This window comes from Carettochelys insculpta, chromosome 12 (assembly GCF_033958435.1).
Source record: "Carettochelys insculpta isolate YL-2023 chromosome 12, ASM3395843v1, whole genome shotgun sequence".
In the NCBI taxonomy this organism is placed as follows: domain Eukaryota; kingdom Metazoa; phylum Chordata; order Testudines; family Carettochelyidae; genus Carettochelys; species Carettochelys insculpta.
In genome coordinates, this window is record NC_134148.1 from 19,087,213 (window position 1) to 19,102,650 (window position 15,438).

The 15,438-nt window shown below is 46.1% G+C and overlaps 1 protein-coding gene across 4 annotated transcripts in view; it reads left to right on the forward strand.

Annotated features, from left to right (window-relative positions):
* The first annotated feature begins 940 nt into the window (after positions 1-940).
* Positions 941-15,438, forward strand: part of ZNF280D (zinc finger protein 280D) — a 115,041-nt gene continuing 100,543 nt past the window's right edge. For all 4 annotated transcript variants that reach the window (XR_012647231.1, XM_075007343.1, XM_075007340.1 and 1 more), the window contains exon 1: positions 941-1,090. The gene's annotated coding sequence lies outside the window, so the exon portion shown is untranslated. The remainder of the gene's footprint in view (positions 1,091-15,438) is intronic.

Genomic DNA, 15,438 nt, shown 5'->3' on the forward strand with positions numbered 1-15,438 from the left:
TTTATGTATAGAGGCACACTTCATACCGGTAAACAAATTACATGGACCATAACAAACAAATGTATAACTAGATGTTAATATTAATGTCAGATTTAAGCAGTTCTCATTTTGACACTTTTATACCTGTTAATGAAAACATGCATACCAGTATGATACAGTGAACAAGTAGTGTTGACGTTTCATAAATTGTATTCCGATAGTTCACTATACTTGGCAGCTGGATGCACTTTATTTACTGTGGGTACTACTTTCCCGGAAGTGGAGTAATATTTTGATCCTAGGTAAAAGAGGCAGAGAATTAGTGATGATTATGATGGGTTGTATCATGTGCAGAAGGTCCTAGCCCAGCCTGGGCTTTCTCTAGAACCTGTCTCTGCCTGGTACTATAGATGCTACTGGCCGTATTGTGAACCTGGTTTACTCCGTAGCATACATGCTATGACTACAAAGCTGGCCCACCGCTCAGCATAGGCTTCCTGAGGCACTGCACAGGGCACTGGCTGCTTCCAGGAGCTTGGGCTTCATGTGGGTTTGGCCTTGATCCTTGAAGAGGGCACCAGCAGCTCAAGCCATGGTATGTGTCCCCTGGTGGTGGTGGGGGGGTACCACTGAGCCAGGGAGCATCTGGGCATCTCCATGCTGCCTGGGATGCCACAGCAAGGCGGGAGGGCAGGCCCTGGCCCATGCTGGTGAGAGGCGTGTGCAGCACCGTGCCCCCAGCAAGGGGAAGCTCCGAGGGTGAGGCCTACAGGCCAGGCCTGCCCCGTGCTGCGGCAGGGTGTGAGGCCAGGCACATGGCCCTGCGTTGTGCGCGCCTCTCCGCGCTGCCCCGCCCCCTCCCCGCTGACTGCCGGAAAGAAGGCGCCTCTGTGGGCCCGACCTGCACTTTACCCATCAGCCCGCGCGCCGGGTTCAGCGAACACCTCCCCCCTGCCGCTCTCCCACTAGCGGCGGCTGCAGGAGCAGGAGGCTGAGGTGGGGCGCCGCGGTTAGGCGATGTGAGGATCCTCCGCCGGAGCCGCCCCCTCCCATCCCCCAGTCAGGCAGGCAGCGAGCGAGCCTGCCGCGGTCTCTTCACACGCGCAGCACGGTAAGCCGGCCCGCTCCTTTGTCCCCTCCCCGCAGGGACGGCCTGCTTAGGGCCTTCCAGCGCGGAGGGAGCTGCCGCTGCCGAGTGCCGGGTGGGCCGCTGGGGGGATTGTTGCCTATGAGACCGACGCCATCTTGGCTCGGAGCGTGGCCTTGTAACGCTCCCCCCGCATCCCTCGGGCCGGCGAGCTCTGTTAGTCTCCCCTTGATGCCGGGGACGGGAGCTTGGCGGGCGCACCCTGCCCTCCCACCTTTGTTGGTATCTCCCGTGTAGCTGTGGGTGTCACTGAGCCTCCCTCCCCGTTCCTCTAGCTGTGCCAGCGGGCGTCTGATCCCCAGCCGACCCCTGCTGCCTGACGCCGACCCCAGTCCCGGCTCAGACACCTGCGGTCACAGGAGTGTGCCAGCGGGAAATACGGTGGCCACGTTGAAGAGATCGGCTCCAGAGGGAGCTGCACTGCTGCGCCCGCCTCACCGCGCCCTGCCCCGGCCTCACCTCCCAGTCGTTTGAGCTGGGGGAGAACTTCTAGTAGTTGACGAAGGTGGTAGCTTTTGGCGGCAGTGAGACAGAGAGGTGGCTGTTAAAGGGTGGTTTCCCCAGTGGGCTAGGTGCTTAATGGGTTTCTAACATTTCCAGCAGACTTATATGTCAGCATTTAGTTTTCAAAAGTGCATTCGTCATTACCCCAATGTCCGATAGGCTCAGAAACAAGCCCGACAAGGAGTCTTGTGGCATTTCAAAGACTAAACAAATGTCCTCGTACATATGCTTTCATGGGCTGCAGCCCATGAAAGCATATGTCCTCGTACATTTAGTCTTTAAGGTGCTACAGGACTTGCTTTTGCTGAAACAGACTAACACGGCTACCTCTCTGAAACTTAGGCCTAAGACCCTGCAAACCGTGACATTGCCCACGTGACGTTAAATAATGCTAATTGGAGTAGTATGGACCATATTTAAATTGGTGGCTGGGTGGATGATGTTGGTTGAGCTTTGGGCTTGTGGTCTAAAATGGAACTTTTGCTTCTTAAAGGGCAACAAAGTTTAACAGTTGCTGTCATCACATTACACAGTTACTTTGATTACTTCACTGGTAAATTGACAGACAAGGTACGCCAATCAGAATAGTTTTACTGCTGCAAATTAGATGCTTGTATTCTCTTCTCTGTGAGGATGGTTACTTGCAGTTTTTGTACAACAATCGGAGGACGATGTAAGGATTTATATGCCCAGGGAAACTATCATGCTGGAATTTCCTCAGAATGCTGAAGGTGGTAACATATCCACTATAAATCCTTGTGGGATTTCAACTAACTTAAATTTTTGTAGCTAGTCATGTCAAGAGCAAAGATGACATTTTATAACCTTAGTACACACCTAGTTTTGCAGAATTTTCCCCTCTTCTTCCTTTGTATTCTTGCCCACTTATTTCATAGTTCTTAAGCATGTTTTATTTTTTTTAGTTAGAGTAAGTTTAGCACTTACAGAGTTAAGACTCCACAGTAATGATGGGCAGTAGTGGCAAGAGGTGCAGGGGGAGGCTGAGATTGGAAGGGGCAGGGCCTAGAGCATTTGTCTGTCAATGCCGTTCAGATTGCAGTGGTGGGCCCCCCATCCTCTCCAAGCTGCATGCAGCAGTGTTTCTGCAGCAATTCAAAGGGGACTAGAGCCCCTGCCACCTCCCCTGTTACCAAGTAGCAATGGCAGTTGGAGCTCTAGGCTCCCTTGAAAGGCTGGGCCTGGGGGCAATTGCCCCCTTCCCCAACCTCCTTTGGTGGTTGTAGGATGGGGAGGTGTATATTTAGTAAGTCTGTTACAGCTGTGCTGAGTGTACATCTGTGGCATTAAAGTAGAGATATAAGAGCTAGACAGCGAAGCAAAAAGTTATACTTGGTCATGAACTTAGTTTTCACTTGATTTTAGTCAATAAGATAAGGAGTTGATCTTTTTTTTTTTTTTACTTGAATCAGACTCAGTTGAGTAACAGCATCTTAAAAGATGATGCAGTTGTGGCTGCTGTAATGAGCTATTAGTTTATGTTATTCATGAATGTTGCAGTATTGGTCACGGAATCTTCTTTAATGGAAAAGGAAAAGCTTTTTCTTTTCCCCCCGAGCTGCTCATACTTTGTTTTTAATTTTTTGAGCAAGTCTCTTCTTTTGAGAAGCTTTGTTATTCCTCAAAAAAAAGTTGAAATTTGTTTTAAAAGTTAAAACTTTCAACGCTTTCATGTTTTTAAGAAAATGAAGTTTACTTCATAATTCTAATCAGTAATATGTAGGATTTAATTATATGTAACAGTCTGAGTTCTCAACATTTGCCATGTCAGGATCCCACTTCCTATTTGGCAGTCTGAAAAATCTAGCATGCTTATGATTCCCCTGCAAATTATAGTCCACAAATTGAAAACCTTTAATCTGTTACTCGTTTTAAATACAATCTCAGTTGTTAAGAAAATAGAAACTCTATACCTAGGATCAAGGTAATAGTTTTGTTAACATTGAGAGAAACCAGAACGTTCATGCAATATTTTATCTGCTTGAGCCTATTTAAAAAAGCATAAACTTTATGCAACTATTTGTACTCTGAATGAGCTAGTAGTATTAGGATAAAAGAAATGTTAGGCACATATGAAGCAAGATTCATTTGTCATTGAAAGATGACAGTACCACAAACTGCTGTGGTGTTGACTTGTCAGTCAGGCTGCAGGAAAATTGCAGATAGTGATTTTGCTGTGGAAATGAAGTTTTTTCACATGCTACAACTTTGTACAGTTTCTGCAAGTTTCAAAAACGCTGTGACTTGGCACCCAATATGGCACTGCTACCAGATTTTTTTAAATACTTTTCTTTATGGCACTTGAACTGACTGCAACTTTTGAACCAAAAAAAAATCAACTTTCATACAACGTTACTTATCATCAATGTTGCCGCTAATTTTTCCCATACATGTAGAATGAACTTTATGTGCATGTATCTGGCGGTGATAAGTGTCACATCACCTTCATATTGGTACACATAATAAAATTCATGTGGGGGGGGGTGGGGTTGAGGGGTCTGGAATGTGGAGGTGGAGGCTCAGGGTTAGGGTAGTTGTTGTTTGGGCTGTGGCTGGGGGTGGTGCAGGCTCTTGAATGAGACCCAGGATGAGGTGTGTTGGGAGGAGGCTGTCCTGGAGCTATGATGAGGTGAGAGGATTTCTCCCAGCTTTCTCCAGCTGCAGTAGCACCTGACATGGGGACCTGGGAGAGGTGCTTTCCACCCCAAAGCAGCAGATTGGGAACTGAGCTGGTTTGGGATCTGTCCCCTGGCGGCAACAGGTCCAGGGAAAGAGTACCTGTGCCCTGGCCTCAGTAGGCTGGGCTGGGTTCCAGTTTTAAGAGAGGCATCTCTGTCTTGGTTGTGGTAGGTCTGCTGGAGTGGGTTCTGTCAGTGCTTGTAGACTAACATAAGAATGGCCATACTGGGTCAGACCAAAGGTCCATCCAGCCCAGTATCCTGTCTGCCAACAGTGGCCAGTGCCAGGTGCCCCAGAGGAGGGGAACCGAAGACAATGATCAAGCGATTTGTCTCCTGCCATCTGTCTCCAGCCTTTGACTAAAGTCAAGGGGCACCATACTTTACCCTTGGCTAATAGCCATTTATGGACCTAACCTCCAAAAATTTATCAAGCTCTATTTTAAACTCTGTTAGAGTGCTGGCCTTCACAGCCTCCTCCGTCAAGGAGTTGCACAGGTTGACTGTGCGCTGTGTGAAGAAAAATGTTCTTTTATTAGTTTTGAACCTACTACCCATTAATTTCATTTGGTGTCCTCTAGTTTTTATATTATGGGAACAAGTAACTAGACTAGAAAATAACTGTTACGATAGGTGTTTCTACTACAGTTTCATTGTAGTATGTGAGTTGCCATGCCCCTCTTTATTTTTGTGTAAAAAATATTCTTAATCACATTCCTGTTGAAAATGTATATTGCTTGAAAAACAAGTAAAATAAGCCATCATCAAAAACGCAGTCAACGTCCACCCAGTGAACATCTGTGTTAACCCTTGCAGCTGCCTAAGAAAAGAGAGGTGTGTTGCACGTTGTCATAAAGGTTAGTGAATTCTGCCTTTACACCATTTAGGGAAGTGACTCCAGAAGAGGTGGTTTTACTGAAGAAGGGAAACTTAACAGGGAAGAAAACACCAGTCTTACAGATGCCTCACCTTTTTAATTGTGGGTTGTTTTTTTTTTTAATGTTTTATTTAAAAATACCAGCCCCCACCAGGTCACCCCCAAAAATGTACTCTGGGAACTTGTCTTAACAGCTGTGGTAGAAGGGTGCTCTTCATCACCCGTATTCCTTTTAACAATTTCCATCATCGGGCAGATTGAATTGTCTTTTGAGATGGTTGAAATTTCTTATGTGCAACACCAATGTTGAGGTTGTTTGATGTTCATGTCCAGTAAAAACAAACAGACAAAAGATATAAGGATATATTTTATACAGTTCATAGGTATGGAAGAAGAAGAATATTAAAACAAGAGATAATTAACAAGGAGCAAGGCTTAAGATGTTTTTTAATATTAAAACCAAATATAACGAAAATTAACAGTACCATTAGAGTACATGTATTATCTTTTCTAACAGCACAAGCTAGTAAACCCATCAAAATGGGGCATACTGGAAACAGCTGTTTAAATAAATCAGATGTGGCCATTAAGCGAAATCTTAAAAAATATGCACCAGAGACCCAATTTAACAACTACTCCAATAGATAACTAAACCTTCAGAATGTCCACCACTAAAGCTGCTCTCAAAAAATGAAGCATCTGCCAAAATACTAGCATGCTACAAACTTCTGCAATTAACAGAACTGTCCCTCTTGCATGCATATTATACACACATAGCTCAGCTTTAAGATGCTAAACAAATCCAAGTCAACTAGAAATAGTCATGCTTTCTTTGCAAATATTAACACAATATTTATTAGCTAAAACTCTACCAGGTCTCAAAGATCTGGCCTTAATGCTAATACTCCTCCCCAAATAAGTTCTGAAACATTACAGAAATCACTTGGTCAGGTAAACAGGATCTGTGGTTAAAGTCTTCCAGTTTTAACAATTTAGCAAGTATACATTAGTAACACAGAATTTAAAAAAAAATAAAAAATTTTCATATATCTATAACACTCCAACATTCTGTTAAAAGAATTCTTTTCTTTGGTACCACAAGCCATTAATATGTATGTAAACTTTCTTTGAAACAACAAGCAGTCCTGTAGCACTTTAGTGACTTAAGAAATTTATTAGATCATGAGCTTTTGTGGTAAGATGGAGTCCAGTCATCTGAGGAAGTGGGTCTTGTGCATAAAAGCTCATCAGCTAATAAATTTGTTAGTCTCTAAAATGCTTCAGGACTGCTTTTTATTTGTGAAGCTACAGATTAACATGGCTACCCCCGAGACTATTTTTTTGAAATGTAATTGTGCAAATGTCATGAGCTAAGCCTTTTGCCCCAGTATTCGTTCACTAAAGCTTGAATTGTGCTGCAACAAAGGCTACGTCTACAGGACGATATAAATTTGATTTTATTAAATCGGATTGTATAATGCTGTGTTTTATAAATTTGATTTTGATTATCCTCACCTCCCCACAAAGTTGTTAGTGCTGCCACACTGAATCACCAAACATTAACTGTTGCAACAGTGCATTGTGGGAACCTATTGCACAGTTCTCAGCTCTGAAGCATTCTGCGTTTTCTTGCTGGTGCAGTATGGTGGGGGGAAATGCACCGCCAGTGGTTGTGGGTATGTGATGTCATCTTCTCACATTTGATTTGCCCTCATTCCCCTCCCATGGAAAGCAAATGGCCATTTTTTCAAAAGGAAAGAAAGAAAAGTAGGGCATCTGAGGCAAAAGAAACCAAATAGGCTGGATTCACAAGGTGCCTGAACCATATGAACTGTTTGCTTAGCCGCTTTTCCCCCATAGAGAGAACACCTTTAAGTATGACTTTTACCTGATCAACCAGCTAGCATGCTAGGCAGGGGACTGCCAGAATGACTCTGTGCCCTGGGATCATCCAGGTGACTGTGTCATCTCAGCTGGCTGTCCAGCCACTTCCCCCACCTTGAAACCACAAACAGCCACGCAAAAGTATTACAGGAATGGATGATTAGTTTGGATATCTGTCCCCATTTCCCCCTGGTTGAAAACCAACAGCCAAAGGAATTTTTGCACCATTTTTCCAAAGCCTGCCCCTGACTTAGGCTATTTGCTGGTGTGCAACCCAGTGAAGATAGATGCTCTTTGGAGCATGCTATTTTTTGGCCAATCTGCCTGAAGTACAGTAGGATAATAGCAAAGTTGAGGAAGGAGTAGACTGGTAAAGTTGAGGAAAGTGCAAATCATAACAACTAAAGACAACTCCCTCAGGCAAGGGAAAAGCCTGCAGCTCCTGGTACTCGTGAATGGAAAGACGACAGTTTGTGGTGCGCTGAGTTAGAAAAGAGTTTTGGCTTCCCACTTCACTACACAGACACGTCCAACATGGGACGTGGAGCTTGTCATAAGCTACTTGGGAGATGTGTGCACAGGGACTACCCAGGTGACTGTACCATCTCCCCAGCCATTCTTCCCCATCCCTCAAAACCACCCCTTCCTGGGCAGAATGGTACAACTTCTACGTAATAAGCCAAATAGCATGCCTGGCAGGGGACTGTCATATTGCCCTGGGATCACCCAGGTAGCTGTGACTGTGCCATCTGAAATGTGTTGTGTGTCATCCTGTGTCATTGTTTCCCTCCCCTCCCCCCACCAGCCGCCTGGCCATGGCCAGAATGGTATGACTTCTACCAGAAACATCCTCTCTGAAAATATTACAGTGTCAGATTATTCAGTCCCCCCACATTCTGTGAGGGATGTCATGGGGGAAATAGGTCGAAGGTCCAGTTGACAGGGTCCCTTTGGTGGCTTCCTCTGGTGGAGGACCAGACCCAAATGTCTGACTGTGGGAGTGCCCCCCCCAGTACAATGAGGGACGTCATGGGGGAAATTGGTTGAAGGGCCAGTTGAGACGTACCCCCAGTGACAGGCAGTAAGCTAGGACATGGTGCTGTCTGGATGCATGGTCTGCACTGCACTGCGGGCACATGCTTTTTTTGGGTAGGGAGCTAGCCATGTGATGTGGTTGAGCAGTGGATAGACCCTGACTGCATGGCACCTGTGGGGGAAAGAAAGGGCTTGCCCCTGCACAAATGTGAATTGCAGAAAAGGAATTCCTTGGCTTCTCATACAAGCATGACCCCCACAGCGTAGCTGCCACATAGTATGCTAGGGCGGGTGCTGGCACCGGAGCAGGAAAAAAATATCTTGGACTCTCCTGTATACCTTGTTCAGGGAAGAGCACCATGTTAGGGCTATTTTTCCATGGGTAGATACGATCGCTGTGCTGATTAAAAAAAAGAAATGAATTCAAAATGGGTCCAGGTGCCCACTTCAGTTTCCTGGTGTCAAATTCAAATTCATGGGCTTCCTTTTGCCTACTTCCTGTGCATCGGGAGAGCAACGGAGACAGAAGTGGCCAATGCGGACAACTGTGGGGCATTATGGGTTACATACATGACACCTCTGGAGGCCAATAAAGTTGATTTAAAGAAATGGCATTTCCACACTAGCATTAATTGGATCTTTTGATTTGGAATTTAACACTACGTTGACTTGGTTTGTGCATTCCCAAAAATCAACTTGTTCAGTGAAGACCGTGACATTGTAAAATTGAGCTAATTGCTTTATGATCTACTTTATGATGTAGTGTAGACATAGCCAGAGAGTCTCTAACTCCTGTTGCAGCCCAGGTGAGAGTAATTCAGGAGAACGCCCCCACCCCCCAACAAACTGTCCATCCCATCTCATCTGTACCAGTTTTCCCCCATTAATTCAATCTAGTTGTTCCCCTCCCCACTCAGCCCCAGCCTAGACAGAGAGAGTTAGTCCTGCCTCTTGGAGTCACAGGCACCAACAGCCACAAACTCACTCCTCAGTCCCCACCCTCACCTCGCCAAATGTACCTGTCATATGCAGCGTGCTCCTGTGTCGTCTCCTCCCCATACCCAGCTAGAGACTGGGAGAGTGTGCTGGGGCAGGAGGAGGAGCAAGCAGCTTGTTGCTGAAAGGCAGAGGTTGGCAATAATTTTCAGAAGGGGCAATCAATGAATTTTGGTACTGGTCGCAGGCTGGCTCTGGACCCCCTTATAAGGCATGTGGTCTTGGGTGGAAGGATTCAGTTTGGGGGTCCAGAGTGGGGCAGAGTGTATGAGTAAGAAAAAGAAACACTTCGTATGTGAGAGACCAACTTTGTGATTCTGAGTGTGTGCTGCAGTACATATGTGACAGTGACTGTGTGAGGTACAGATTAGATATGTGTGACAGTGACACAGTGTGTGAGACTTGGCTGCTGCTGGGTAAGTTTCTGAGAAGTCACCCTATGTCTCTTTAAGGGAAATCGACCCTGCTCTGTTGTCTCCCCTCTCACCTGCTGTGCACCCCAGAGTGAGTCGCTAACCATACATGCTTCAGACTAGAGCAGCTCTGTTGGGTGTCTCCCTTTCCCCCATCCCTGCTCTGCAGAGATGGGGTATAGGAGTAGGGGAGCACCCTGACTTCAGCACTACTATCTCCACTTTCTCTGCCTCTGCACAGCTGGCAGTAGAATTCCAGGAGCAGCTTGGCTGCAGGCAGATCAAGGTGGGGGGGGGGGTGAGCGGCAGCTGAAAACATGCTGCTTTCTTTAAGTATGCATGCTTTGACAATCAGCTGGGTGGGCCATAGAGAAATGTTTGGTGGGCTGGATCCAGCCTCCAGGGGCTGATTTTTGCCTACCCCTGCTGTAAGGAGTCGTCATTATTCTCTCCACTCTGCTGGCTGGCTGCCACAGCCCTGTTGAGGGACGACGGACCACCGCCTCCATACTTACTCCCTCCCTTCTCCTTTTGCCCCTCTCTACAATACTCTGTAGTTCTGAACTGGGGTTGATTAAGCAGCTGTGTGGTACACCAGTGTCAAAGCTTACAGGGAATCTTGCTCATAAGTCAACATTTTGGATTGCAACCAAATTTTTTATATATATATATATATATATATATTTAAAGTTGGTTTTTATGTTGCAATCTGTATAGCTAATATCTTCTAATCATTTCCTTTTGTTGAGAAAATGTTAACTAATCTACTGAAACTTCTAGATGGTCATCAGGAATAAAATGTAATGCAGTAAATTAGTCTGGAAGACAAAAAAATCAAGGATAGGCAATATGAAAGCTGAGTTTCACACTTGGGTATGGTTAAGCACGTGTGTCTATTTGTTTCAAAGTGACTTTGGCCAAATTATACCACTTAAGGTTGTGGGAGTAGCTTGAGATTCATAATCACATGAAACAGTAAACCTTCAAATAAAGGATGGATGCATTGCCTTACTAGAGGTTGAACCTCTCTCATCTGCCACCCTCGGGCCTTGACCGGTGCCTGACGAGAGAATTTGCCCGATGGAAGTATTTTCTAGCACATTATCAACACTTCCAGTCCTTATTGGGCTCTTAGAAGACATTTAGGGGTAAATTACAGCTAAATGACAGTATAGAACACTGGGAGTCAGGACTGGTGTCTGTTTTTAAAAAAAAACAAACCTTTATGGGATCATGGAAAACTTGGTCACGCCTGTGATAAGTGGTCGCCCAGCTAAAATCAAGCTGGATTACAGATGTTGCTGGCCGACAGAGTTCTGGATTAGAGAGATTTAAACAATAATGGAAACAGAAGCAGTTCCACATATATTCACCCACCCCTTCAAAATTCTATTTTGGCTACTCCTGTACTCAGATTAAAGTTATTGCAGCTCTTGTATTCAAATTTTAATCTTGGCCAAACTCTGAAACAACTATGTGGTTGATTGAAATAAGATAATATGGGGTAGAATGTTTGTCATTTCTATACCAGTGGCACTCCAGCACAAAAGATTGCCAAGAGTAGTCTTGCACTTTCTAAAATAAGTACCCAAAACCCTCCTCTGGGATCTGTGTCCGGTCAGAAATATGCTTCTTGTTCTTTTCACAGTTTGTGTGCACCAGCACAATTGGTTTTAATGAAAACTGTTTTTAAAAAAAGAAAAATGGCTTCAATGCCTGGTCATTGGCTACGTCTACATTACGAGATAAAATCAACATATAATAAATTTGAATACTTAATCTCGATATTATGCATTTGAATAAAGTGTCCACAAAGCTTCTTGACATTCAACTCACCTTTTCTCCATGTTGAATTTCCATGTACCCATTGCCCCATGCAATGTTGACAGCATGAACACTGCATTGTGGCTACCTATCCCCCAGTGTCTGAGCCCCAGTTGCTTGTGGGTGTTTCATGTTGGAATCCCAGAATTCCAAGCACTATCCCAGAATTCACTGCATCACTAACTGTGCAAAAAAAAAACAGGCGATCACGCCACTTTCTGCTGCAGCATTCCAGTGTAAGCATTGATCAACGAATGCTCTAACTCATAGCACAGATCATTTCAGCAGCCACAGATCTGTCATGCAATTTGTCCTTCAATACCAAAGCTCAGTGATGCTTGGCTATCCTTCTGGTGGTGCCACTGCTGCTGATGAGGATGGTGGTTTGGAACAGCGATTGTGCCAACTGCAGTCCAAGAACTCAGAGCTGGTGGCTGCCATGATTGCATTGCTGTCAGTGGTGTGGCAGTTTTGGACTCGAGAGACCAGCACACACTGGTGGGATTCATATAGTTTTGGAATCCTGGGATGACCAGCAGTGGGTACAGAACTTTCGCATGTGCAAGTCCACCTTTGTGATGTACTGGTGCCTGCCCTGAAGCACAGCAACACCAAACTGAGGCAGGCCTTAATGGTAGAGAAGCAGGTGACAATTGCACTGTGGAAGTGTGCAACCCCTGACAGTTACCGGTCAGTGGCAAATCAGTTTTGGGGTGGGTAGATCTACAGTGGGGTCCGTGATGTTGGAGGTGGCCCATGCAGTCTATTGGTGTCTCCTCAGGAAGACTGTGACCCTGGGAGATGTACAGGCCATTGTGGGTGGCTTTGCTGCGCAGCATTTTCCTACCTGTGGTGAGGCAATAGATGGCATGCACATCCCTATCATGGTCCTGCCCACCTGGCATCGCAATATATTAATTGAAAGGGGTACTTCTCCGTGGTCGTGCAGGGGTTGGTAGATCACAAAGGTGGTTTTACTGACATCAACGTTGGCTGGGAAGGGAGGGTTCACAAGGTGTGCATATTCCAAAATTTGGGACTGTACCGAAAGCTCCTGGATGGGACTTGTTTCCCCTTATCAGAAAATCAAGATTGCTGACATGGAGATGCCCATTGTTATATTGGGCGACCCTGCTTACCCGCTGTTTCCCTGCCTGATGAAACCCTACACAAGAGTGGACCCCCAGCAAGGGAAGCTTTAATCAGAGATTGAGCAGGTGCAGAATGATTGTGGAATGTACCTTTGGACGTTTGAAAGTGAGTTTCAAATGTTTATTGACCTGTTTGAATGTCTCTGAAGCTAATGTGCCCACTGTTATTACAGTGTGCACTATTTTGCACAACATACGTGAATCAAGATGGGAGACTTTCCCATCTATGTGGAATTCTGAAGCGGAGGCGATAGGCAGGGCTTGCTCACAGCTCACTACACTGCCATCCATCAGGAGCTGTGCTCAGACTGCAGCAATAAGGGATGCTTTGAAAAGCAGCTTTATGACTGATCTGTAACACACCATACCTATGTATATCTCTGCCGTCATGCCAATAAATCAACTGTGCCATAATGAATGAATGCTCTTTTTTTGGTGGGAGGGGGTTAAGTTGCAGTAAATAGACCGTGCTGTGCTTTCAGCACCTCCCCCCCCGCAACCTGCCTGGTTCTCTCAGCAGCATATCTGCTGCAGACAAGGGAGTTTCATTGGGCAACTCTGCCTTCAGTGGCACTTACCCTCCACCCAGCCCATTTTGATTTGTGTTCCCACCAGCCCCAACTTCTGCAGGACAAGAAATCACACCGAGCACAAAGGAATGATTTTATTTGAGGGGGTAGGAATGGTTTAAGTGGCTGGGAAAAGAAGCCTTCTCAAGGGTGCTTGAATAGCCTTTTGCAGTGGCCCTGGGGGCTTGAGTGGCAGGGTAGCCTTGTCCTCCCTTCCCACGTGCAGGAACCCTGATGATGGGGTGTGGGCAACCTCTCCTGAGAGGAATCTGGCCAGAGGGTATCGGCAGATGCTCTGGTGGGTTGGGAGTCCCTCTGTAGATGCAGCAGGGAGCTCAGGATCTCCATCTGCTCAGTAACGGCTGTTATGAGCTTTGCCACAACCTCATTCATCTTTGGCAGTTGCTGCTACTGCAGGTCAGGCATCCTCTTATGAAAGTTTACTTGACCCTGACGCCATTCAGCTGTACTGTGACACCACTGATCAGTGTCCTTTGTCAAGTTCTTGTGCTCTGCCTGAGTGTTTTGCATGTGCTGCAGGATCATATCATGTTTGCATTTCCTGCATCTCCTGATTTTCTCTACAACACTGGGCCTGGAAAGTGAAGGTCAAAATTAAGATTCAATTCAGATAATGTGCTTAGAAGTGCAATGAATGTTTCTTTCTGTGTACTATCACTGAAAGTATACTTTTGAAGGACACATGGGTTATTAAAGATGGGGCAGAAAGTGCACATTTCACAGTACCTCCCTTGCCATCACTTATCCAGCACAATGCTTTGTGGACATGGTAAGTTATAAACAACTGTCCTCTTTTTGTGGGAATGGGAAGGTCTGCAAAGCAGGGACACCTGTCAGGTGTCCTGACTGGGTGTCCTGTGACAGTGACAAATGGATGGCTGCAGGTAGGGCTTCGATGCACAGTAAAAGTAATGTAAAGAAGAAAAAAAAATACAAAGGGAGGCTGGATATAAAGGGACATGGAAGGGGAAGAGCACATTGGAGGAATCCCCCACGTGGTGCAGAGGAATTCCTGAGAAATGAAAACAAATGGTGCTTGGTAAGGGACATGGGAGGGGAAATGCCTAGCAGCGGTGTGGCATACGTGTGTGTGTGTGTGTGGGTCGGGGGGGGTGGAGTTGTCATCAAAAATGGAAAGAAATGCTGGTTGGAAGGAGACATATGGGGGAATCCTCCCCCCCCAGAGCCTGCAAATCATGTTGTTGGGGTGGGAAATGGTGGACTTGCCGGCTGCTGCAGGCCAGCGTAAAGGGGCAGGAAGCCTGTTTTAAAAATATTTGAATTCCCGTGCTTTCGCTGGTTGCTAAAGAAGACATCACCCTCCTAAAACTAACAGATATGGAGAAAGAACAGCTACTCCTGCTGTGTGACCAAAACTTGGAAAATTTGCTAAAATGCTGTGTGACGCCATGACACCAGATTTCTATCTGGGTGCCTGGTGTGGCAAAGTTTGCTACCATGGAAGCCACAACATGTCAGGCCTGCCCAAGAATCTTGTGAAAAAATACAAGAATGCTTAGATAAGGCTTTCGAAGAGATCTCCAAAAAGGAGAAGTGCTCCATCCCAGGAAATATTAACACGCCGTTTTGAGGGGCACAGAAGCACAGCTAGCAAACCTGTACCCATGCAAAACCCTATCACTATACCCACCACCAACCTGCTTCTAGCATGCAGAATAAAGACTCACCCGAACTGCTTGCTCCAGAGGGCTCGGGGACCGGCATGGAGGGGACTGCTGTGGAGGAGCCTGGTATGAAGGCGACTGGTTCCAGGTTGATGGTGAAGAGCTCCGGGCTGTCTGGAACAACTTCTTCTGTTCCCTTCTGGTTGCTCTCTTCCTCCTCTTAGTTTCCTCTTCCTCAGGGCCACCCTACTCCTCCAGGCTCACCCCGAACTCCATACCAGGGCCTCTCCAAGCGCCGTAATTGAGTCCAGGCTCCGTGGTGGGGTCTCTCCCGATAAGCATGTGCAGCTGTTGATAATAGTGTCAGGTCTGTGGAGCCACCCTGACCACTGGTTTTCTTCCCAGACTTTTTGATAGGCCTGACGGAGTTCTTTAACCTTCACCTGACACTGCATAGAGTCCCAGGAGTAACCTCAGTTGGCCATCTCGTGTGCCATCTGATCATAGATAGCCATGTTTCTCTTGGCCACCTGAAGTTTCTTTGCCACAGATTTGTCTCCCCAAATGGCAATGAGACCAAGAATCTCCTGGTGGATCGAAGCTGGGTCTCTCTTGCGAGCCTGAGAAGTGCTAATCAGATCACTACCCTGAGCGCTCATGACTACAGTACAGGGCTACCAATAATTGCTATGTATGTGGTTTGATGGCTACTGATGT